The sequence below is a fragment of the Marmota monax genome, unplaced genomic scaffold (assembly GCF_021218885.2).
Source record: "Marmota monax isolate L192 unplaced genomic scaffold, Marmota_monax_Labrador192_F-V1.1 WCK01_AAM20220418_F8-fsc00012, whole genome shotgun sequence".
Classification (NCBI taxonomy): domain Eukaryota; kingdom Metazoa; phylum Chordata; class Mammalia; order Rodentia; family Sciuridae; genus Marmota; species Marmota monax.
Window position 1 is genome coordinate 11,962,902 of NW_026695227.1, and position 25,177 is coordinate 11,988,078.

The 25,177-nt window shown below is 36.4% G+C and overlaps 1 protein-coding gene across 19 annotated transcripts in view; it reads right to left on the bottom strand.

Moving 5' to 3' along the window:
* The window catches only part of Sox5 (SRY-box transcription factor 5), a 983,564-nt gene that overhangs the window by 880,169 nt on the left and 78,218 nt on the right, over positions 1–25,177 (bottom strand). For 3 of the 19 annotated variants that reach the window (XM_058576200.1, XM_058576207.1, XM_058576202.1), the window contains exon 2: positions 21,875–22,028. The exons of 14 other annotated variants lie outside the window; for them this stretch is intronic. The gene's annotated coding sequence lies outside the window, so the exon portion shown is untranslated. The remainder of the gene's footprint in view (positions 1–21,874; positions 22,029–25,177) is intronic. 2 more of the 19 variants (XM_058576203.1, XM_058576204.1) reach the window with 1 other exon arrangement.

The window sequence follows — 25,177 nt, forward strand, 5'->3', positions numbered from 1 at the left end:
AGCTGTAGCCTCAGAACCCAAAACAGAACCTGGAATACAATAGAAAGTCAGTATTTGTTCAATAAGTTGATCATCTTAACATGAGCCAAGATGACATCTCTGGCATCTGATTTGAAATCTTCTTTAAAGTGATCTTCACAAATTGGGGAACTAGGACCAATATTCTAAAATATTAACAGTAAGTTAACACATCGAGTGCATCAAAATGCAATCACCTCCCAATCCTACATTCACCATGCTGACCCTTGTGCACTTGTCTATGTTGTTGCTCTGTGAAATAATTTCTCCTGGAGTTTTCTCTAACCCCCAACATCATCTGTGTGAATCTCATCATCTGTGAAATACTATCCTCTTTTAAAGGCCCAGTCACAAATACTATCTTTCCTTTGACACACTCTGATTGCAAAATTATTATGTATTATGTGCATCCACAACAGTGCTCCTTCACAACCACACATGTCACCAGGAAGCTGAATATTACAGATGAGAGTTTCTCAAAGTTTCTTAGATCACAAGCACTTGGGGTAATTTGTGAAACTCACAATAGCTTGAGAAACACTGAAAAACATATCCATTTTTGAAGCTTCACAGGGCACAATATTAAAGTCTTTGAAAAAGTCCCGCAATAAGTAAAATGTAGGGTTTGACTTTTATAATGCAAACCTACTTGTTTTCTACTATTTGACCACAAAATCCTCAATCATCTTTTTAAAAACACAGATATACATAAACAACTCAGGTAAGATAAGCCAAAATATACCTGACTAGTGGTTAAAGAACATAGATTTTAGAAGTTAGTTGGTCATCAGACTTGAATTGTAACCTGGGCTCCAATAGTTATTACAGAAATTATATGTCCCTCCATATTCCCATGTTTGATATAGAGTTGAATATGACCACTGCAGAGGATCAGTATAAGGATTAAAGATGCTAGGGTGTCTGGGACCTTGCTAGCACTCAGTAAATGATAGGTGCCATTAGAATAACAATTTGTATTAATTTTGTACCTTAGTGAGATCAGGAGTCTTAGGTATTTACTTGTGAATCTCACACAAGGTCTAGAATTTATCATGCAATCTTAAGGGTTTGCAAACAAAGCAGCCCACACACCTTCCAGTTGGACAGCACAAGGTTAGTGTTTCAGGCCCCACACTATCCCCATAGCCCTATGTAAGGTGCAACTAATAGGTTTGCCATTGGCCTTGGTCCTCTGGGGCATTAGAACTTGCAGTTCCTTAGAAGTCCTCAATTAATGATCATTGAATTTCTTGATCTCAATGGATTCTGACTGGGTTCAATTCTTATCCACCAGAATCACCCCCATACCTAGATATTTAACACCATCTATTTAGAAAGAGTGACTCGCCAAAGCAATGATTTATGCATTTAAAAACCTACATCATAATGGAAAATTAAAAGTTATCTAAAAAAATCCTCTAATCTAATGTGCACCCCTTCTCTCCACTTCATCACTGAGGTGGTCTACAGTTGCTCATGAAATTTAGAGTGGGAATGGGTCCCCCAGGACTGGCCTGTAAAGCTGACTCCTAAAGGGTAGAGGGTATTCGTACATGGAGAAGCCTAGCCTAATGAACTCAAGGGGCCATTCACCCTTGAATTTCTATGAAATCATTGGAATTTAAAATAAAGCACTTAAAGGAATTTTCAGAGATCATCAAGGCCTCTCCATACCTGTTAGAATATATCTATATCTCCAGGTTCAATGTTGAAGTGTGAAGGCTCAAGCTGCAAGAGAAATTGATGGGTTAGAGGGCAAAAATGCTTAGGGGGAGATAAGAGAAAGGAAAAGAAAAATCTGAGGATAAAGGAATTTATGCCCTCCCAATTAACCTTACCAAGGACCTCAAAATTCCCAAGGCAACCTCGATTCTACCTTTCTTTCTTTTGTTTTCAAATATGGAATTTTCTCCAGAACTAATGTTAGAATTGAGCATATTCTTCCTTTGATTTATGAGAACATTCAGGGAATATAAGGTCATGAAAGTTAGCAAACCAGCTGGCTTCAATGCAAAGTAATTAAATAGAAAGTCTTAAAAACTGAAAATCCTTACTAGACATGTTTCAGAAGGATGTTAAATTTATTTTCCTTTGTATTTAAAATACCCTCTTCATATATTTTTTAAAATATTTACTCTAGATTTACATTAACTCTCCCCTGATAATAGCAGTGGACCTAATTCAGAAAAATCTATAAAAGAGCAGAAATTAGAGCTCTGCATTTGTGGTTAAAACTACTGGTGGACAACCACATTCAGGAAACATGTGGTTAAAGTAATTAGATAACCATAAATGCCTGCGAGTTCAGAAAAGCAGAGTTAAGTGCTGGAATGTTTTTTTCTTTCAAAAAAGAGGCCACTATGATTTGAAATAACTAATAAAATAATCTAACTGATTTCTTAAGAAGTTAAGCAAAAGTGCATGCTTAAGTGGTTATGCTCCACACATGAAAGCAATCTACTCAAAGCAGCATTAAGATGTGGGTTTATAAGTTAATCATGTATTAGGTACAATACCTAAACTAAGCACTGCACTATTCTATTTATTCTTTTTATACCATCTTTAAATTATACTTAGTAATACTTATACACGAGGGCCCATTCAGAAAAGCCTCTCAGGTTCTAGGCTCTATATTTCTTCTATAATATGCATATTCAGACACTCATGGTTAGTAATTGTTCTAAGAAGAATGAGGGTTTGAAATAACTCTCTGGCTGGTGTGATCCTGAGCACATTCATGCCAGTAAATCACTGCTACATCCAGCAGGTAGGAAATAGCCAATTTCTGGAAAATGGACATGATTGCCAATTAAAGGAAACCAACTGGTAACAAGCTTAGAAGGCAAAACATGAGCCAATCTTCTGTGACTTTTGCTTGCAGTACCAAGGACTGCTTTACCAGAGTAGCATCAGGTGTTGATACTCCATCAGTGTCTGCCTCTGATTCAGCATGACATAATAGCTCTTCCATTTTGGAAGGCCGAGTGTTTCCATTTTCTTGTATGTTATAGATATCCAAGAGCAAAAGAGTTGCCACATTACATTTCTCCAAATGAAACCATAGGGTAGTCAAATTAATCTAATTATCTGTGACCCAGTTTGACAGTACTGCTAAAAGCAATGTTAACTCCTCTCCAGTTATGCCCTTTGTTTTCTCGTTCATTTTCATTTCATTAATTTGGCTGAGAATGCCCTTTCACACCCAAAATGTACCTGCTTTGGTATTCCATGCATAAACTTGAACTATTGAAAAACTGTGCTCTGTCTACCACCATATGGGAAAATCTAATGAGGAAAGAAATTGAAATTGTCATGAGTTTTCAATAAAGGTCTGAAATTTCTAAGAAGTGATCCAGCATCATTTTCCCATTTAGTAATTCCACTCAACCAAGTGATTTTTCAGGAGACACATCAAACAAATTCAACTACTGGTTCATCACAGATCAGAAGTCTCACCTTTTCCCATAAAATTGGGCACCATGTATTTTTCACTTGCTTCTTTTTTACCTCACTTTTATCCCTCACTCTTGTTACTACTGAATTTGGTCTCTGTCTCACAGGTTTAAAAAAAATGTGGCTGGTTATAGTATTTTAATAAATAATTTGCATTCCATAGTAGAAGAGACACCTAAATGTTTATGGACATCATTCTCATACTGATTTTTCCAATTAACAATTGGTATTTCACTTCCATTTAAGCAGAAAAAGATTATTCATATATTTTATTTATTTAAGTACTAGGGATTGAACTCAAGGGGTGTTCTACCACTGAGCTACATCCCCAGTCCTTTTCATTTTCTGTTATGAGACAGGGTCTCACTAAGTTGCTGAGGCTAGCCTTGAACTTGCAATCCTCCTGCCGTGGCCTCTGGAGTTGCTGCCATGCTCATCTGCATTTTAAATATTCATAATGAGCAAAATTATATACTTGGAATGCACCCTTCAACATAATGGCATTATAACTAAATTTTTATTTGAATTATTTTTATGATAATAATAACTAATGTTTTTTCACCACATAGGTTAAAAGTCTGCAGCCTCTAATTTGACAAGAACTCTATTATCACTTTCTGCAAAATTAGACGGGAAAGAATATTAAGACATCTAAAATCTGACACAAATAAAAATCGCTCTCACTTTTTTCCTGGTTTCAAATAAAGATCATATGCTGTTTGATATTCTATACCAGGCCAAATAAGGGGATACAGAGGCACACACATCATTTATCCCTCTGAATACAACCACAGCAAGAATCCATTGGTATCTAAATACACTGAAAATCTTTAGATACTGGATAAAGTTATCTTTATATTTTTCATGGTCTCATCCATTTAGCCCCCTTTGAATCAATTAACATAAAATACCTTCATTCAGGATCCCAAGCCCTAAAGGCCTATCCTAAATTTTGACAGATAATCAGCTAATAAAAAGATGCATCCAGAAAGATGCCCTTGGAGAGATGCATGAGAGAGATCCCTTAAAAATAGCACCAAAAGTTCGTCCTGCAAAGTTCAGCTAAGACTTCACATCATAGAATTTTACTAATGTCAGTTCAGAAAATGCATTCATGGGGCCCATTCTCAAAATAACACATCCCCAAGTACACCCAGAGATTCTGAAGTTCAGCATTTCCCCAAGACATCTCTGAAAATGACAACACCCAGAGACTGGTATTCGATTGAGCCTGTGACCCTGAAATGCTAGTAAACAAAACTAACCTCTGGCAATACTGATTGTGTTATGCCACCTGGATTCCCCTCCAGAATGAGACACTCATTTAGTTGCCAGGAGTGCTGACTGCTGATAAATGCAAGTGATTACTCCCTAGAACTTTCCCCAACAGGAGCAGGATTCTTGCCTTACCTGGTGGTATGTCTCTCTTGGAAGGATGGCAGCATCTAAGGACTGTTCTAAGAAGGATGTGGGGAAGTAGAGACAAAGAGGTCTAGCAGTCTTGCCTCTCGGAAAGACCAGGCAGCCCTAAAGCACCTGCCCCCACAGTATTGACTGATTGTGGTTACATCTCAGCCCAATTCTGCCCTCTACCTGATCCTGGGGCCTTTATTCCCAGCTCCCATGGGTGTTAATCCTCAGAGCACTCCCAACCTTTTCAGCACCTCAGAACACAGCTGAAAGGACTACAATACAAAGAAAGAAGGCAATGCAAAACAATTAGTAACTTTTGTCAAAGTAGAAAAATATTTCAGCCAAGAACAATTCAATAATCTCCACAGAATAAAATGCCTGGTTTGTCCCAAGAACAAACCCTCTGTCCACAGTTTTAGAGATGGGTGTTCTTATTTATTTATTTGGCAATTATTTCTTTCATGGGACTTTGCTTAAATATAACAAAATCACAATTGAGCTTAAATCTGGCTAATTAACAGTTAATGGTTCCTCTTTTCCCACATATATTTCTTGAAACTCTACTAAGGAAGGAGAATGGTGGGTGTGGATTTGAGGGAGTTAAGGAATCAGAGTGGTGGAGGTGATATGTTAGTCAGTTTTTCATTACTGTGACAAATTACCAGACAAACAACTGATAAGGAGATATTTATTCTGGCTCATGATTTCAGTCTATGGTCAGGTGGTTCTGTTGCTCTTGTGACTGTCGTGAGGCAGGACACCATGGCAAGGAGCAAACAGTGGAACAAAGCTGCTCACCTCATCACAGACAGGAAACAAAGAGAAGGGGGTCAGGGTTCTTATATTGTCTTAAAGACACACCCACAATGACCTCACTTCCTCTAACTAGGCCCCACCTCTTAAAGGTTCCATCACCTCCCAACAGTACCACAGACTGAGGACCTAGGCTTCAACACATGGACTTTGGGGGACATTCAAGATCCAAACCACAACAGGTAGAAACTAACTTTTTTCTAAATATCTTTTGGTACTGGGCCAGGAACTTTAAACATTAGCTTATTTATTCTTCACTAGAACTCAACGAAGACAATATTCCTATTTTCATTTAACAAATGAAGGAACTCTGTTTCAGTTAGGTCATGTGGGCTCTGACAACAAAGCCTCCATGACTCACTGGGACTACAAATAAACACTCTTTCCTCATTTGGTTCATCATGTTTGCACATGGGAGAGCTTCATTATCATTTACCTTCCTGATTCTCACTAATTAAATACAGCTTCGCTACATAATATACCTGTTAACTTGCCTCACTATAAATAAAAATCAACAATGCCACACTTTTTCAGAATGCGATTAACATTTATGATTTCATAGTGCCAAAATAAATCATTTATTTATAAGGATTAGTAAACCTAAGACACACTTTTACAGTGGTTTAGCCAGTATAAAAAATTTACAATGACATCCCTTAACTGGGCACTTAAGAAATCATTTGGCAGTTTACTTTTTGCCAAATGCCATACATTGTTTTAATGTCAGATAGGAAGCAAAAGTTATTTATAGATTGAAATATAACACTATTAAAGCTCGATCTTATATACAGCAACACATTCCAAATAGAGTTCTCAACACTCCATTTTAAAGCGCAAATCACTGTATTCAATACCAGCATAAGAATGTCCTCCTCTTAATAGAGTACCAGAGGTGTGACAAAGACTCCAAAAGGGGAGACGGTTAAAAGAAAAATCTCATAATGTCAATGGTGTGTTTTTTACCTTAACCTGAAAATTAATTTTTGTGACTAAACTTTCATAACTTGTTTTTAGATGTCTGTGGTTTGTTGGAAGCCAGTCAGCAGGAGGCAGAGTGACATGTGAGCTTACAACAATGGGTGTTGCTTTTACAAATGCTACACTTTGACATTTTAGTTAATCTAAGTAATTTTTTTAAAAGATTAGCATTTCTTATTTGGGTATATAGACATAACATTTCTAGCCTTGTGGGACTATGTTTTCATAGTCAGATAAGCCTTTGGATAATTCTCTTTCAGGCCAATTCTGGTAATTTATAGTTTTATGAGCACCAATTGTCACACTTGAGTTATAACAAGACAGCTTCTAGACTCCATAAATTCAAGGATTTAAAAATATATGACAACTTTCTAAATAAATAAATTTAAGAAAAAAATGTAAAAAAAAATTAACATAAGCTGACTATTGCCCTAAAAGTGATAGAGTTGTCTCCCATCCTTGCAAAGAACAAAAGTATCTTATTTATTTTTAATAAACAGCATGATATCTTAAGGGCTATTAGCAGTTCTTATTTTAGGTTAGGTTTAAAAATCAGTGGATATTAAAGACATAAGAAGAAGAGGTAATATAATAGGTAAGATATTGAAAGTATTATGTAAATTCATAATACTACACTGTATTTTTATTTTTGATTAAATTAATTCTTTCCTAGTGTTTTCAACTAGAATACAGGACACCCAAGTCAATTTGAGTTTACTTGGGTGTAAATTCCAATGTTCATAAAAACCTTTTCTAGTGTAAGTATGTCCCAAGCACTATTTGCATTGTGCATATCACCTGAATATATTAATGAAATGGTGAGTCTGATTCTGCAGGACTCCATGATACCTCAGAGTTTGGGTCTTATTTGCTATTCTGGCACCCTGTCCCACATTATTTTTAAAAGCAGAAAGTGCTAAAGATAATATCATTAAATGTTCAATTTGTGAACTAATATTTGCTATTAATGAGTGGAATGATGAATTGGTTTTTATTTCCATATTTGGTTCACTATATTCTCTAAAAATTCCAGGAAGATAGCAAAATTAAAACACTGAGTGGAGTTTTATTGATATAATTATCATCTTTGGCTATTTTTCCCTTCCATCTTTATGGATTCATTCCCTAATCCATCATATGCATTCTGAGATCCTCAAGAGAGCTGACAAAATGCTGATACCAGTCACATTTCTCTCAATTAAATACAAAACTTTAGGGTAGGCTGGGACCCAGACATAGGTGGTTTTAATCTTTCCAAATGTGTTAAATCAGCTTTCTGATACTGGGGGCGGAGGAGGGGACACCTGAGATAAGTCAACTTAAAAAGTGGAAAATTTTATCTGGGCTCACAGTTTCAGAGGTTCCGATCCATGGTTAGTTGGCTCCTTTGCTTTGGGTCTGTGGGTGAGGTAGAACATCATGTCAGGGAGTATGATAGAACAAAAGTTGTTCCCCTCAAGGCAGCTAGGAAAGCAAAGGAGAGAAAAAGGAGGGCAGAGTCCCAATATCCCCTTCAAGGCCATCCTCCAGGGACCTAACTTCCTTCCCATTGGCACCTACTCCTAAAGTTCTACCACCTCTCACTAGCACCACAGGCTGGGGACCAAGCCTTCAACACATGAACATCGGGGGGCATTCAAGATCCCAACTATAGCATCAAGAGATTCCAATGTTCAGCCAAGATGGAGAACTTTCCCTAGGTCCTTACTGACAAAGTGGAGCCCAGGAACCAGCAACAACAGCCTCAGTTGGCAACTTGTTAGAAACACAGAATCTCAGGCCCTATCCTAGGCCTTATCAATCTAAACATGCATTTTAGCAACATATCTAAGTGATTCACATGCACATTCTATATCATTTAGAAATAACAACTAAATGGAGCCATGCTGTGACTTTCATTGCATTATTTACTGGAATTCTAGAGCATTCTAACTCAGCAAAACTTGTTAAATTAAGTACAATAATATTCTCCCAATGTACATTACTTTAGACTTCTAACCCAAATAATACGAACTATCTAAAGCAGTCCTGGATGGAATGCTGATATCAATCCCCAAAAGACAACACATTTGATCCTGGCCAAAACCTCCAAAACCAAGAAACCAACACTCATGTAGCAAATACTGCTTTCTTTTTCCCCCTAATCCCAACCCTTTGCTTCTCTACTTGGTAAGTGCTATGCTACTAAAAAGTTAGTGTATTTATTTTCTCAAATCTTAGTGTTGAATTAATTTATAAATTGCATTATTATTATTGTTATTATTAACATAAAAGGAAATATGGATGAATTCTGGTCCCTCAAGACTTTAAGAGTCAGAGAAGGTAATAAAGAAATGTAGTGGACAGAGCAGTAGAGGTTACCAAAGAAAAACTTTGTTTACAGCATCATATAACTTTCATCCTCCCTGGATTAATACCTGAAGATGGCTCTTCCAAACCACATTTGCAAGAACTAGTGCTTCATAGTTGTATATCAACATCATCTTGCAATTTCTAATACATGTGAACCATAAAAGAACTATTTCAAGAAAGTAGCTAACTGCTGAGTTATCTAAGAGAAAAAATAATTTTAGAGGAAAACATTAAGGCATACTAATTTTTAGTTTTCATACATTATATATCATACCTTACAAGAAGAGCATAGAACTAAAGTAGAGAAAATTTGAGGCTATATAGAGTGAATCTTGTGAATAAAGATTTCTGAGCATAATTTCAGTTTTATTATATTTCATGAAGTGAGCAAGAGAAAATTGCATCTGCATCAATGTAGTGAAGGAGTTTCTCATCTCAAAAGCCTATCTGTATTGATATCAGAAAAGGGTAGGGGTGCAAAATGACAGCAGCTGGCCTGCCCTTTCACCTCTCTAACAGTGTTGGTGGCAGCAATGAAGCTTAATCAATGCAATGGAAGTGACATTTTGCAGTCAAATCAAATTAAATGGAAATGAAAGGAAAATCTGAGGTCCAACCTAAAGGCTGTTCCTCTTACCACTGAGGTCATCTCCATGGTAACTAAATGCTACAAAAGTGTAGAGTAAATCCTTAACAAATCTGCAGAAAGCATGTCCAATTGAATATGATAGTGTCTGTCACTGTACTTTGTAGCTTTCTAAAAGCTTACACCAGAAGTAACAAAAAGGACTTCTGCTAGCGAGTAAGCAGAACAGCATGGTTCATCTGCCCACTACTCAACGACAGAGATGCTCAACTTCTGAAAGAATGAACGCTAAATAAGTGGGCAACTCAAGGACAGATTCAGCTAAGTGGATTAGGTTCAAACTGCAATGTTTTCCAGAATTGTTTTTACTTGGACTTATTCAGTTCAGAAATCTCCCCATTCCCTGTAAAAGCCTTTTCACATCATAATGAATCATTTGTAGGGAGTTATAACTGACCATTCAGGTTTCTTTTCTCAAACACTCCGTCGGAGATGCATTTCCCCCTTTTGTAAGGGTGTGTTAAGAACAGAAGGATTGTAGGGTTCTGAGAAATCAGCACTGAAAACTGTAATGGCAAGATAGCAGCAGTGGTAATAGCTCTTTTCTGGTAGTTTCCCCCACACAGACTCTTCCAGAAGCCCCTAACTCATGTTTTTAGACATTCTATTGTTACACATAGGTAATCCAAACTTGGGTAACTGTGACTCTTGTAAACACTATTTTGTTGGAGAATGTAAACTGATAGGACCAAACACACTTCCCTTGTAATTAAATAACCATTAGGAACTTGCTCTCCAATAAGAGCATAAATTCCCAGGATTTTATATATTTATGTCCTGAGGTTTGGGTGTCCTCTACTAAGTGATGGAACATTTACAGAAGAAAGAATAAAGATAAACATCTGCCAGGCTCACCTAGTAATAGATCCTGCATTTACCATTTGAGCTGAACAAGAAGAAATGCTATTTCTTAGGACAATTCTTTACATCGTTTGACATGCTCTGAACCAATCATTTAGATCATATTTCTATGAGTAACATATTAGATTTGAATTTTGCTAGTGATGTTGTCAATATGAAAACATTTCAACAAATATCAATATGAAATATGAAAGATACCAATTGTTATCAACTATTGTATTTTATGTGAGAGAAATGGAAGGGTGACAATTTGATATGTCTTTTCTCAAATGCATAAAATCATAGGTCATATACTCCACTCTGCTTTAAATGCCAATGCACACCAGTGAATTCATGTCTAGAGAGAACTCATCCTTCTAAATGGTGAAAACATTAATAACCTTGTTCCCCAAAGTTAACAAGCATCCTTTACCAAAAATATATCACAAATTATCACTATTTTTTTCAGTACTCCTAATTACTTTGATTTGGGTGTCATGTTTAGTAATTTTTCAAAATAACTCTGGCAGTGATGATGGCTGTTCAAAATAACAACCTGATATTATTTGAGACATCTTACTCCTTATAGCACCCATATTTTAAGGTTTATAATAACCACAAAAGCATTCTGCTTCATATTACCATCCCATAAAATTATACTTCAGTTTAATATAATGGAATATGCTCTGGTCCTGCCAACTGTAATCCCAACCATGTTATTTATTAATAGCATTTTGGGCTAGTTATTTACCTCTCTCTTGTCAATATCCTCCACTGCAAAATGAAGCTAATTCTACTGGTCCTTCTTACCTCACAGAATTACTTGTGAAAGCAAGGATATAACATATATGGAAGAGCTCTGGACAGGTTCCAGCAATGTGCACCATAATGTCATCAGGATATTATATTGAAAAGACATTGTTATTTCAGAGAGAACATTTTTGTCATGTTAAGAATATAGCTAAATATACTAAATACTTTGGTAATATAGTAAACATTGGATTAACTGGAAGGCTTCAGTTTTCCTAACTCTTTACCTATAGTTCCTAGTGAAAATTAATTCTCAATAAACAATTTTTGTATAAAATTTGTTAGAAAATAGAATGGCATAAATGAACATCCTGAAATTTGCTTTCCCAAAATAATTACTTCACATCAGGTTATCTCCTTAAGATTTGCACCCATTCCTAGAGAGTTGGATGTTAGGAGAGAAAAAAAAAATGGTTTTATGTAGGTCTTTAAACTTAGGAAATTTAAACTTAGGAAAAGCCTAAGTTTCATAGTAAATTCAGTAAGTTTTTATTGTATTCTATCTTTTTGACAATTTAAGTGAGACAGAACCCCTACTCTCAAGGACCCCCTACCCCCAAGACTGCCTTGTCCTTTCACTACTGCATTATACACATCCAAAGCCATTTGTTTTCCTTTTAGAAATTCTGCCTCACCTTTATCCAAGGAAGCATTTGGGGAAAAGTGGAGGTGTTTCATTGGCATGAGATTCTATGTTTCAGTATTTCAATTGCTACTCTCTATGTGCAGCTGAATTTGAAAACAAAGACAGGAAGGACTGCCAGGGATGATCACAAATCACACACTATCAAGGAAACAGAATGACAAGATTTAAAAGTTACTGTGTCATATTTACTTTGGAAATTGCCATTATAACTGAAATACAGTTTGACAGCACAGTTTTAAACTTCTAAATGCTTAGAGATTTTATCTAACTAATAAACTTGTGGCTTCATAAACCCACAAAGCTCCCGCGATACTATCTTATTTGAAAAGGGTGTGAGCTTGCCAGGTGTAAGGAAGCAGATGCGATCTACGGATTGGTGAACCGCAAAGTGCCTATCTATTTTCAGAGATTATAGGGATGGCACTGGTGCCATTGGTTAAGATAGCAAATTGATTTCTTCAATAAACTAGTGCTCTCATTCACTCACCACAATTTTCTAAAATTGCCCTTTTGATCTGAAGCTTCCAATCCTGGTCAGACGTAATTTTTTATTTTGGAACACTGAAATCTATACTCTCAGCTATTTTTTCCTTACATGACAAGAAACACAAACCTTTCTGTCCTCATTCACGCCTCTGAAAGGAATTCTTCTCTTTAAATGTGCTTCTGTGTTTGCTGACTTTTTTAAAGAAATAAAATCTTAGTAACTATTCTGAATTTTCCTAAGTTTAAAAGTATGTTAGCAAATAGGGGTTACCTACTTAGTAGTCATGCATTCATTAAGGGGTGATTCGGATATATTTAGGTTTTGGGCCTCCCTGTGGTGGGATTTGAAATTTGGACCCTGGGAAATGATGAGGAAAAAGTCAGTGACTATAAAAAATGTACCTAAGTATGTCTGTTTATGTGTATTTATATGATGTGTTAATATAAGTACACAGGCACTAACACTCAGGGTTTTAAAAATGTGCCTACTATTTTATCTTTTACTAGTAATACTGCTTCTAGCTAGCATTACTGTTTTTGATAACTTTCTAGTACAGGCACTCTTTAAGCACTTTAAATGTATTAATAAAAACCCATGCAACAGAAACTATTATTAGCCCCAAGATGAAGAAACTGAGGCACAAAGAATTTAAATCACTCGTCAAAGTCCCACAGCTAGTAAAGGGCTTAGTAATGTAGGTTCTTTCAAAGAGAACCCTGCAATAAGGAGTGTATAGAAAATATGGTTTCTGACTTTGCATGGACAAGCAGTTAGATAAGAGCGTTCTGCTATAAACACAGGAGCTGCACAACAGTAAAAGTGGCAGATAGTGTGGTGATATTGATAGAGATGTGTTGATGGTGCTGCTGATGATAAATATGATAATATCTGCTATTAAATGAGTACCACATGCCAGTAATTATGATGTGGGCTTTATAGCTCATTCAGGACCCAACAACTCTGGGAGGTAAAGGGAAAAATTGAAGTTCAGTTAATATGAACAGCTGACCCAAAGTCACCCAATTAATAAATGACAAAGCAAGAATTAAACACCAAGTCTCTAACTTTAGTGCCTTTGCTCCTAATGGTTATGGTGTGTTGCCTTTGAATTAATAAAAATACCTAATACTGAATATTTATATGTGCCATTATATTGTTCCAAGTGTCTTTACACATTATTTCATTTTCTTATTCACAACTATGAAATAAACTGTACTATATTGAAAATTTAGTTTCACTTATTCCTTCCATCAACCACTTCACTGAGCACAGGCAATGCAGGTTCTGTTTGGAACACTAAAAACAGAATAGTGAGAAAAGACAGACTAGGTTCTTGCCCCCATGGTGCTAACAATCAAGTGTGTTATGAAGGCCAGCAGGGAGAGTCAGCCTACCCAGTCACAAAACAGCTGTCTGGCACATAGGAGATCTAAACTCAGGCAAAATTCAAATTGTATTTCTTTTTTACATATCTATATCATTGTCACAAGAATGGAGGAAAGCCTAGGCAAAGAATTCAACAACAAAATGAGATTTAACAGTCAGGGGCCAAATAAATTTAAGATACAGATCAATTTGGCAAATAGGACCAAAAATTCTGGTAAAAACAGGTAAGTGTGAACCACAGATCATTCCTAGTCTGCCATACCAGCTCCACAAAAGATCCAAAGAGTTTTCACAAGTTCCTCCAATACAAAGAACTGCTGAAGACCAGAGGGATGTGCAACAACACTTTTTCACAGATAGGAAACATCCTCTTAGGTTACTTCCTTCCTCTACTAATGCTACTAAGACATCATAACACATTTAATACTTGTCTCTAACAGTACTATTCTCACTGTACCACACACCAGGCAAATGTTTCTGTGTACATAAGTGTATTTAAGCCTTGCATCATCTTTTTTTCCCATACCTTTTCCATACCTTGGAAGGGAGAAAGAAAGGAAAGAAGTAAGAAAAAGAGGGAGGGAGAGAACTCATAGTAATTAAGAGATCGAATTGCAGTAGCACAAATCTCTACATGAGCATTTGGAATACTTCCCTCATGAAATTCTCATTATTTAACACATTAGCTTGATCCTCTAAGGATCCTGACATAGGCACAAGTTTGTAAAACACACTGGTGAGTTTCTTCCTGGGATCCAGATGCCATGGCACAGCCCACTGGTTGGCAGAGAGCAGAAGTAGCATCTGTGGTCCAATGTGGCCATAGGTTTCTAAAACCCAGTATTACACCCTAAAGACCTTCCTGCTGCACCGAACAGCAGGCAGCTAGCCCACCCCACTTTCTGAAGACAAGCTCCACCATAGCTAGACATCAGAGTTACTCAGATCTACTCCTGTCCCCAAAAATGTGATGTGTAACTTATTTGAATATTTAATGATGGAGACCAAGGAACTATGCATTTTAAAGCTGCCCATGTACTCAGACACACAATCAGAAGGAGACTCTGCTCCAGAATATCTGACAGTTTTTTCCCACAATCCAAAAGAAAGCACTCCAAAGACAAAAGTATTAGCACCATCAGATATATATATTCACTTTTTTTTCTTTTTCTTTTTTCTTTTCTTTTTTTTTTTTTTTTTTTTTTGGCCCTTCATTCAATAAGCTTTGATTGAGCACCTACTCTGTGTCAGTCCCTGTGAGAGCCAGGAAAGATTCAGCAATGAACACATGAGCCCAACACTTGAGCAGAGCACACTTTGGCAGAAGCCAGTGAACACAACTCAGTGTTTGTGTTATGCTGAAGCTGTGCACAGAACACAATGAGAATACAGAGGCAGGGACTGAACACTCCTGCAGGATCAGGGAGAACTTCCTGGAATATGTGTGTCTTCTGCTGAATCTTTAAGAATGGGTCTCACTTAGCCTGACCAAGAAAGGAGGAAGGAAACTGTGGGCAGACAAAACAACAGGTGCAAAATGCAAGGAGGCCGAGAAAAAAAAAATCATATGTATGAGAACCACAAACGATGAACTGTTTCTGGAGCAGAAGTTTGTTGGGGTAAGGGGAATGGGCCTGGGATCAGATCACCAGGGTCTTTTCCATCACAGCTGGCAAGTTTGGATTTTGTCCTGGATATAATGGAGAATGCTGGGACAATTTTAATGGAGAGTGTTATAGGCTCAGATATACATTTAGAGACATCTCATCAAGAGTAAGTAGCAGGTTTTGAAAGAGGTGACACTGCAGGAAAAGGGCACTGGAGTGGTAGATCCTGACACTGGGAAATGAGGAAGGAGATTTTCTAGACACTAAAAAGCTTGAGTTGTCAGGACTTGGACTGATTAGAAGGAGTAGAGAAAAGCAACAAGACATCCTGGGCCTTCAAGATAACATGGCACTTTGCAGGGTTACTTAGAGTCAAAGCCTTCTCTGCCCTTGTCTTGCTGTGTGAACTTGGGCAAATTATTTAATCTGTGTGTCTGCCACAGCATCTGTAAAACAGGGACACAACAGTGGTATTCCTTCCTCCTAAGGTCATTATGAGGATAAAATTAGCTCAGAAACAATAGGTAAAGTGCAAAGAACAGTACTTAGAGAATAGTGCCAGCTTACAGCACCAACATTAGAAACACTTAAGATGGACCCTAGGCCTCAGAGAATCCAGAACTTTCCCACATGCTCTCAAGAGGATTTAATCAAAAAGCCCCCACAAGGCAGTTCTTGAGGTGTTCACTTCTTGTTCTCTTCTTTAAGTTTTGTATTAGTTCTTACATGTGTCGTGTCTCATCTTTCAATGCTTATTTCATAAATTGTATACTTGACAACTTTAAATGTCTTATTTGAAAATATCCATATTTCTTGCCTCATATTTATATTTTCTTGACCTTCAGGGATTCTTTGATGTTTTCAAAAGAGACAAATTGTTTCTGATTTGAACACCATCATGTCTATTTCCACCTTGAATTTTGTTCTTGAAACTTCCCTTCCATTATTTTCATCTTTGTTTACTGAGTCACATTCCAGGGTCCTCCACCTGGCTTATATATTTGGGTTTCTCCCCCTTCTGCACTCGTATCATCTAGATTTACAACTTTGTGATTCTTTTTATTTAACTTTAGCCTTTGGAGCTTCAAGTCTGTACAAAAAAAAAAAACAAAAAACAAAATGAACCACTCTCTGCAATGCCCCAGGTTAGCTCTTTATGAGAATGATAAACAACAAAACAAAACAGAAATCCCCAAACTCACACAACTTATGAATAGATATCTATTCTCTGAGGAATGAAGAAATCTGGTTTTACTTTGTAAGGTTCACTTGGTGAGTGCCCAATAAACTACAATAAGCCTTAAATTACTATACTGTGTATCCACAGGGAGGATGAAGGCTTCATACCAAAACTCTTTCCTCCATCAGGCTAACTGATTACAATTGGAGTCTCCTCAAATGAGCTTGTTTGATAATTTGTCTCATTACTACTGAAAAGGAAATGGAAATCAAGGACTTGGGGGCAGGAAGCAATAAGCAAATATGATCAAAGATTATACTGTATGAGATGCTGATTTAGTGCAAAATAATAAAAACAAAGTGGTGTCATATCAAATAAAGTATATATAATTAATAAACTTTTAAGCTATTCATTAAGCTAGTATACTCTAATATTACAAGCCATATAAAGTAACTGTATGTGAATAATCTTAAAGCATCAAATACAGATGTCTTTAGATGCAAACCAAAGTACAGATGATGCAGAAAACCAACACTGAGTGCCACTTATTACTTTCCTACTAATTCTAGGTTTAGAATGTACTTTGAATTTGATTGCCAAATTACCCACATCTATATTATATCATCTCTAAGCATCATTACAACATCAGCCTCAATCTTGTGGGAAGGACTGTAAACAAGGCCAGTTGGCTAAAGATAGATCATTACTGACACATACAATAAGGGAGGTAACTAGGAATAATGAGTATAATCAAGAGAAGTAAATTTAGGCTAAATACCAAGAAAAAATGTTTAACAGTAAGGACGGATTAAGGCAGCAACCTTCCAAGATAAGTGATAAAGATCACTAAAACACTTAAATCCATTAAGAACAGCTTTTCATTCATAAGAGTGTTTAATAAAGGATTCCAATCGGTGAGAGAACTAGAAGGGGTGAGGGTGGGGACTGAAACTCTCTTTTTACTTGGAAAAGTTAAACATAAGGAAACAGGGTGGCCAATTTCTTCACAGAATAGGGAAATGTACTTTTTAAAATCAATCTCTATAACAAATCTTCAGGAACAGTGTCATGGAAAGCACTTGGAAGCAAAATGCTCTGGGTTCAGATCTCACCGTGGACAACTACCAGGTGAGTGAATGCAGCAAGGTACTCAATGTCTCCAGGCCTCAGTTTCCTCCACTGAAAGTGAGCATGCGCAAGTCTAGCTGGCAGAGTTACTGTGGAATTTAAACACATGAATACTAGAATCCATTAATTATTAACCACAGAAGACTGCCTGGAGTACTGTAAATATTTAACAAATGGTAGCTAGCTATCGTTATTATTAGATTTTTTTTGACTCTGAATAACTTGAAACAGGTATTTTGATCTATTACTATTCACAAACAAGAAGATTTTTTTTCTTCAGTGTAGTCAATCAGAAACCAAGTTGCAGGGCTAGAATTGTGGCTCAGCAGTAGAGTGTTTGCCTAGCATGTGCGAGGCCCTGGGTTTGATCCTCAGCACCACATAAAAATAAATAAAATAAAGGTATTGTGTCCAGCTACAACTAAAAAATAAATACTGAAAAAAGAAAAACCAAGTTGCACTGTGATTTTACAGATGATCATATTTCTTAAATCCAAAGTGTTTCTAGGGTTAAGATAGTTGTCTTATTTTAGTGTTAAAGACACACACCCAGGTCATTGGCCCTCTGACACTCTCGTCACCCTCTTATTTTTTAATGTGAAAAGTAAATTACAAATTTCAAACTTCACTTAACCAGAATGCTAAAGTATCAGGATGTTCTGGTCAATTATATATAATTCTGGTTTGATTTTTCCCAACTACCTAATTAGAAATTTATCTTTGTCTAAATGCTCCATATAAAAATTACATTAATATATCTTATCAGGGCTTTCTACCTTAGAAGTAATAAACATAATCTAATCTTTCAATAAAGATTATAATGCCCCCATCACCTTTACTCTGAATATTAATTATCACTATAAAACACTAAAGATGTATGAGATTGAATCATCTCCTACTGACCCCCGCTCGTGTAGTTGTTTTCTATTAAATAAATACCTAGAATCTGCTTGTTAATTGTAAATGTTAAATGGGAATGGGGGAGGGGGACAGGGACTAATAATTTAAGATGTTTCTAAAGGTCTGATAAATTGATAATTTAATAAAAAATGTTAGGATGTGTCACTAATGGAATAAGTAAATATACTTTGTGCTCCAACTTAGAAAACCACAAATGAACCAATTAAATGAAAATGGTGTAGATTTCACACATCAGTTATATTATCAAAAAGTTCTTCAATAAGTTTATGCACTTTTAATAAGTAACAGCACTAGTCAGAAGAAGAAAAAAATAAGAACTCTGATGCATTCAGAGCCTATAGATCTAAACCAGACAAAACAAAGCCTCATAAATGTGTTTGTTCATTAATGCTTAAAAAGCCAGACTTTGAGTTGTTATCATGTCAACTGGCACCAAACCATACTCAATTTAGAGAAACTACAAAGTGGAGCCCATAGTCTACAATGGCAGGGTTTTTGATCACACTAATTAACAGCCATTTTGTTTAAAATAAACAGATACGAGTCTAATTGCCTTTTTTACATAAGAAAGAGAAGATCTTAAAAGTAAAAACATGCAAAAGGAAAGATCAGACAAATGCCACTCAGACAGATAAGCAAAGTGTGGGTGAAAGGAACCCAGAGGAAGTCTGGGCTGCTCTTCAGATTGACAGTCCAGTACAGCAAAGGGAATTAGTTGCTCAGAAAGGTTAAAGGGAATCCAGAGGTGCATGACCTGTAACTACCCATCCTTTCATGACTTCCACTCCCAAAGCAATTTTACCTTAGTTTGTAATGTGATAGGCAGTAGCAGGCCTGACCACCCTAATTAGGAGAGAACCTCTGATTATAGACAAATCATTCCCTCTACCCTGGTGTATACTGCCAGAAGAGGAAGCGGTGCAACTGAAAGTTCAAAGATAAACTGTGCTAGTTCACTAAGTTCCAGATGTTGTACTTGAATTTTGTGTTCAAACAAATGAGCCCCTAGATCAGTGGCCTGTTTTCTAAAGCCCCCAAATGGTTGTTAACATAAGTTGATTGTACTTGGTTCCATGGAATCTATTTTGATTTAAACACCAACAGCTGAGTTTGTGTGCATGCTGAATTTTCATCTCCCTAGTCTGTCAAAGCAATTCCTGGAGATACTCAGAGAAGTCTTCTGTTGCCAAAGCTATCATACCAGAATTATCAGATCCATAGCCTTGTTTAAATTAACAAGTAATGTGCTAATTAATAAGCTATACAAGTGCAATGTTATATATGATGTAACACAGCCATGTACGTAATTTAAAAATAGTACCTACTGTGTGACCTATGGTGAGCTATTTAATGTATAGCCAATATAATAGGCATGTCACTCACTCTAGAACACATAACACCAACGATAAGGAAATAATAATTCAAAAATCATTACCTTATTACCCCATTTTAACCTCTGCAAAGAATTTTCCTCCTTTGGTTACTCACAGAATATTGACTATTCAAAAACATTCATCTTTCTATTAATCTTTATATATCTCCTGTTACTAAAATAGTACATTAGGCAGAGAGGGGGCTTTCCAAAGTGTCTGGGGGATCAATTTTAAAACCAAGCAAAAATGATCAGCATGCATTATTATCCACATTCATAATAAGGCTGAAGCTGAAACCAATTTTGGACTGATAAATGTTTAACAATTGACTCTCCAGGAGAAAAAAGGTGGGGGGAAGGTCCTGATTTGTAACATTTGTAAATTTCACAGTGAAATACCCAGGATAGCTGATGTCTAGCTACCACACCACCATGAAGTCACTGAACACAGAGCTAAGAGGAGATGCACAGAAGTGTTTCATAGCCCACAGAAGCCTGCTCTGTCACACCCTTTTTGAAACTCAAAACCCTTTAAAAATACAGGACAAATTCCCAAATGACAGGATTTAAGTTGGCTATGGTGTTTTCAACTATCTACATCTGCGAAGCTTTACTATTTAAATATGTAAATCTACTGCCTACCCATCTCTTAACATCTTGGGAGAGTTTTCAGGTTTTCTTCTCCAGATTAAACAACCAAAATATATAGAGCAATTGCTCTTGAATGAATGTGAATGACAGGCATCTTTAAGATCCTGAGAGCAGCCTGTTTTGGTGGCTGACACTTGTTGTAATCCAGCTACTCAAGAGGATGAGGTAGGATGATTTCAATTTCAAGGCCAGTCTGGGCAACTGAATAAGACCCTGTCTCAAAAAAAAAAAAAAGAAAAGAAAAGAAAAGAAAAAGAAAGAAAGAGAGAAAGCAAACTAAACTGGGTATGGTGGCACATTCCTGTAATATCAGCAATGTAGGATTCCAAATTGGAGGCCAATCTTGGCAATTTAACCAGACCCTGGGCAACTCAGCAAGACCCTGTTTCAAAATTAAAAATCAAAAGGGTTGGGGATGTAGCCCAGTAGTAAAGCACCCTGGATTCAATCCCCTATTCCAAACAACAACAACAACAACAAAAATAATAACAAAAGGACAGAGGATGTAGCTCAGTGGTATAGAGGACTTGCCTAGCATATGCAAAGCCCTGGGTTTGCTCTCTGGTACTTAGGGGAAAAAAGAATGCAAGTGCAAGTGTAAATTTGAGCCTCCCCCAAATGAGTTGAGTTGGTACTCAAAGGCCTAACCTCTCTGGTCCTTATCAAATACCTTCATGTATCTTCTATAAGCTGAGAATTAGATAAAGATCCATAATCTATCGCTGGTGAATCTGAGGTTAATTTATCAAGCGTATCTGAAAGTTTGCCATTTGTAGATATATAAAAGATGCAAAACAAGCAAAGCTCAATAAAACTAGAAAATCATTTAACACGTGATAAAATTCTTAAGCAAAAATTTATCTAATGAAGTTTGGCCATTTTATAGTACACTAAACTGTCAAAGAAACATTTACATAAATACAGTTTATTTGTATAAAGGATGCTATAAATTATTATCTTTTAGTGAGTAAATGCTTGAAAGATATCAAATAGAAATGAGAAGTGAAATCACCCATTGTGAAGGATCACTTTTAAATATGAAATAAAACAATGAGTTTTTTATAACTATTTTTTTCATACACACACACACACACAGAATAATAGGTAGATCTTGGATTAACAAGATTTACCACACAGAATCCCTTCTAGAATGACTTATTTAACAATACTCACTTGTTATCTAACAAAAATGGCTTGGCTTACAAATCGAGAAATTTGGTGGTCTATATTTGGTACCTTTGAATCAAGTCTGGATAACTCCATCCAGATGACACACCCAATGAAATGTCATCTTAAATCTTGATACATGTCATAGGAAATATGTAATCTATAAGAAAATTTAAAACATTAGTACATAATAGTTTCAAATTATTTTTAAAGGTTATAAAAATTATTAACAAGAATTTTGTACAGACTAATTTATATTGCCATGAGCATAATCTTGTATCTACTTTTTTCCTTTTTTAATTCTATAAAATTAGCAAGTTAACACTTACTTTATACCACTTCTGGGAGAGTTTCAAAATGAAGTGCATTAAATATGCATTAAAAACAGGACCTGGCTAACACTTCCCCTTTTAAGAGCATAAGCAGCTTGAGGACAGGAACCATGTGCTTATATTAACTGCCTTGTCCACAGCACCTGGCACTGGGTCTTGCAAAATGTAAGAGCACCCAAAATGTTTGTGAACCAACACAAACGTGGGAGTGATGAGTGTGGTGTGACAGGAGTGAGAGACACTCTAAAGTGATAGTGGGGACCTGCACTATCACCTCTCGCTGTGTTCTTGGCTCTGGCCGTCTTGGGTATCATCAGTGTACTGGAACAATGAGTACCCGGCAAGAGAGAGACACATTTCATAAAGAACTGAAAGAAAGAAGTGTATTAGAGGAAAGTCCACAGGCTAATTCTAAACTGTAATTAGAAGCAGAAGAGAAAATCACACAATCATCTCCTGGGAAAGAGAGCCAGTACCATGGCACCTAATGTGCCTGGCAGCGCTCCACCAGGGGTGGTCTCAAGCACACTGCTGCTCTGTGAGCTGTTTGCTACCGGCATGTGGCAGAGGGGCACAGCACCCAGGAGTCAGACATGGAAACATTCGCAATAATCTGATGCAGTCCTGTTGTGTCTATGGAATCTTGTTTTCATTTTTTGAATCTGTTCTTATTGTGTTTTATGGCAGCACTGGTTCACAACACATCACAAACTTAAAAGATAAACTAGTCCTCATCATAGAATTTATGAAAGCAAGGCTGCTCTGGAGAACTCAAGGAGGACCTAGGAGTACACATTCTGCAGTGGTCGATTATCAGTCAACAATTGAAGCAAAAGCGACTGAATGAATGAATTTAATTAACTAATTGATTGAATATTTTAAAAATGAATTTATCCAAAACATAGAGAATCCAGAACCAAGATCTTGTGATTCCCCCCCAAAACAGTGTTTTCAGTAGTATACTGAAAGAGATTTTTAAATTACTACAGAAATGGTAGAATTAGTCTTGAATTTTCTTCTTTCCCTTATCATAAAACCTTAGCACTATTTAAAGTGTCTTGTATTTGATATAAAATCCCATGTTAATAACAGATCATATTTCCATTTATCTATTAAAATAACCAAAGAACACATCCGCATCTTCCTGTTTGTACTTCTCTCATTATTTTCTTCAAAGAGGAAAAGTTACTCTCCTATAAAGCTGTAACTTAAGAGCTTTTTCACTACACTGCAATATTTGCCTTTCATTCTTAGAATGGAATGACAACTCACTCAAGAAAACAGACTTCTTAGAGAGTATGGGTTGTGGATCTCTAACTCTGAAGTGCTTAAAAAAATACTTGTATATAGTATGGTTTCCATAGACATACATTAAGTGAAAAGGTGCTGTAAAATTTTACAATGAGAAATATTAAAGGGATACCCAAGTATTTATTCAACTTTGTATACATTTACTTACTGTGGGATTACTTGATATGGGATAAGTCTGTTCTTGGTGCTGGAAAGTTCATTTAAAAATCATAATAGCTACTGTTTATTGGACAACCAATATGTATAGGCAGAATTCTAAGAACTTAGCTAGTATTAACTCATTTAATTCTGAAAGCGACATAATTCCTATTTTTAGAAGAGGGTAAATGAGCTATGAAGATGAAACTAACATGCCCCAGTTCCCCCACCCGAAAGGATCCACAGGAGGAATGTAGACAGAGGAGGTCTGGCGCTATAGCCTGAATGCTGAACCATGGTGCCAGCTGCTTCCTCCACCCTGGGCTTGCTTCTGCTCTCAAGGATCTCAGTACAGTGTGGATTATCAGCTAGTATGGGACTGACATTTTGCTCAGTTCTGCAATATTTTAAAATTGATTCTTAGAGTATCCTTTGAGAGGGCTGGGATGTGGCTCAGTGGTAGAGCCCTTTCCTGTTCATGTGAAGGTTCTGGATTCAATCCCCAGCATTGGGGGAAAAAAAAATCCTTTTGACAAACCTGTCTAATGTCATCTGGGAGAATTGATTATTCACAATCATAGTAGTTAATACATTCATCAAAAGTCATGTAGGATGAAAGATTATAAGTAGAAAAACAAAACACATGAGTAGAAGAATTATCTTTGACTTCAGACATTACAGGGACTCGTCCCTCCCCTCAGTCCATTCTACACCACCCCTACCCACAGGAAGCAGCAGCTAGTGCTGTCATTTATGCATGGATAAACTGTACACACACACCCTGAAAAAGATTCCCATATGGGAAAAGAAAGAACATAAACAAGAGAAATATGCCAGCATAGGAACAGAAATTGCCCTTAAATGACAGTTTCTCCTGACACAGAATGAAAGATAAGTATAACTCCCTAGAGGAAAGAATGGGGAAATCAGGACAGCTTTCATTCAGCAGTGATAACATATTAAGAACAATTTTACTCATATATTTTTCAGTCTTTGAAATGCTGACGCTCAACATTACCAGAAATGACAGTCTCCCCACTATTACTATTCCACGTGCCCATACGCACCAGCATGAAGACAAAGCCAGATCTCCTAAAGAAACCATTCACACCTTTTCATGGAAATTCTATTCCAAACTGCCCAACCCTTCCACAAACCATATATTTACAAAACAAGCATATCCATAAAGTAGATATTACAATAGTTTCGTATTTCATGATAAATTTTCACGTATTTGATGTTATGATACTACTTTTAATTGTGTAAAATGTGTCTTTAAAGGACCACCAGAGCAGAGAAGACCACATAAATGTGGATTACTGAAACACGCACGCTCACTGGAAATTTTATAGGAACAATATGATGAATAAAAGGTTGTTCTAGAGCTCATTGATACTTGTTACTTATGTCTATATTTGTTCTTTAATGGAAAATCAAATAAATATGTCTGTTCCCAGGCATGCATATATAAATATATATGCAATATATATAAGTAATATATGTAAGTATAAATATTCATATAAAAATG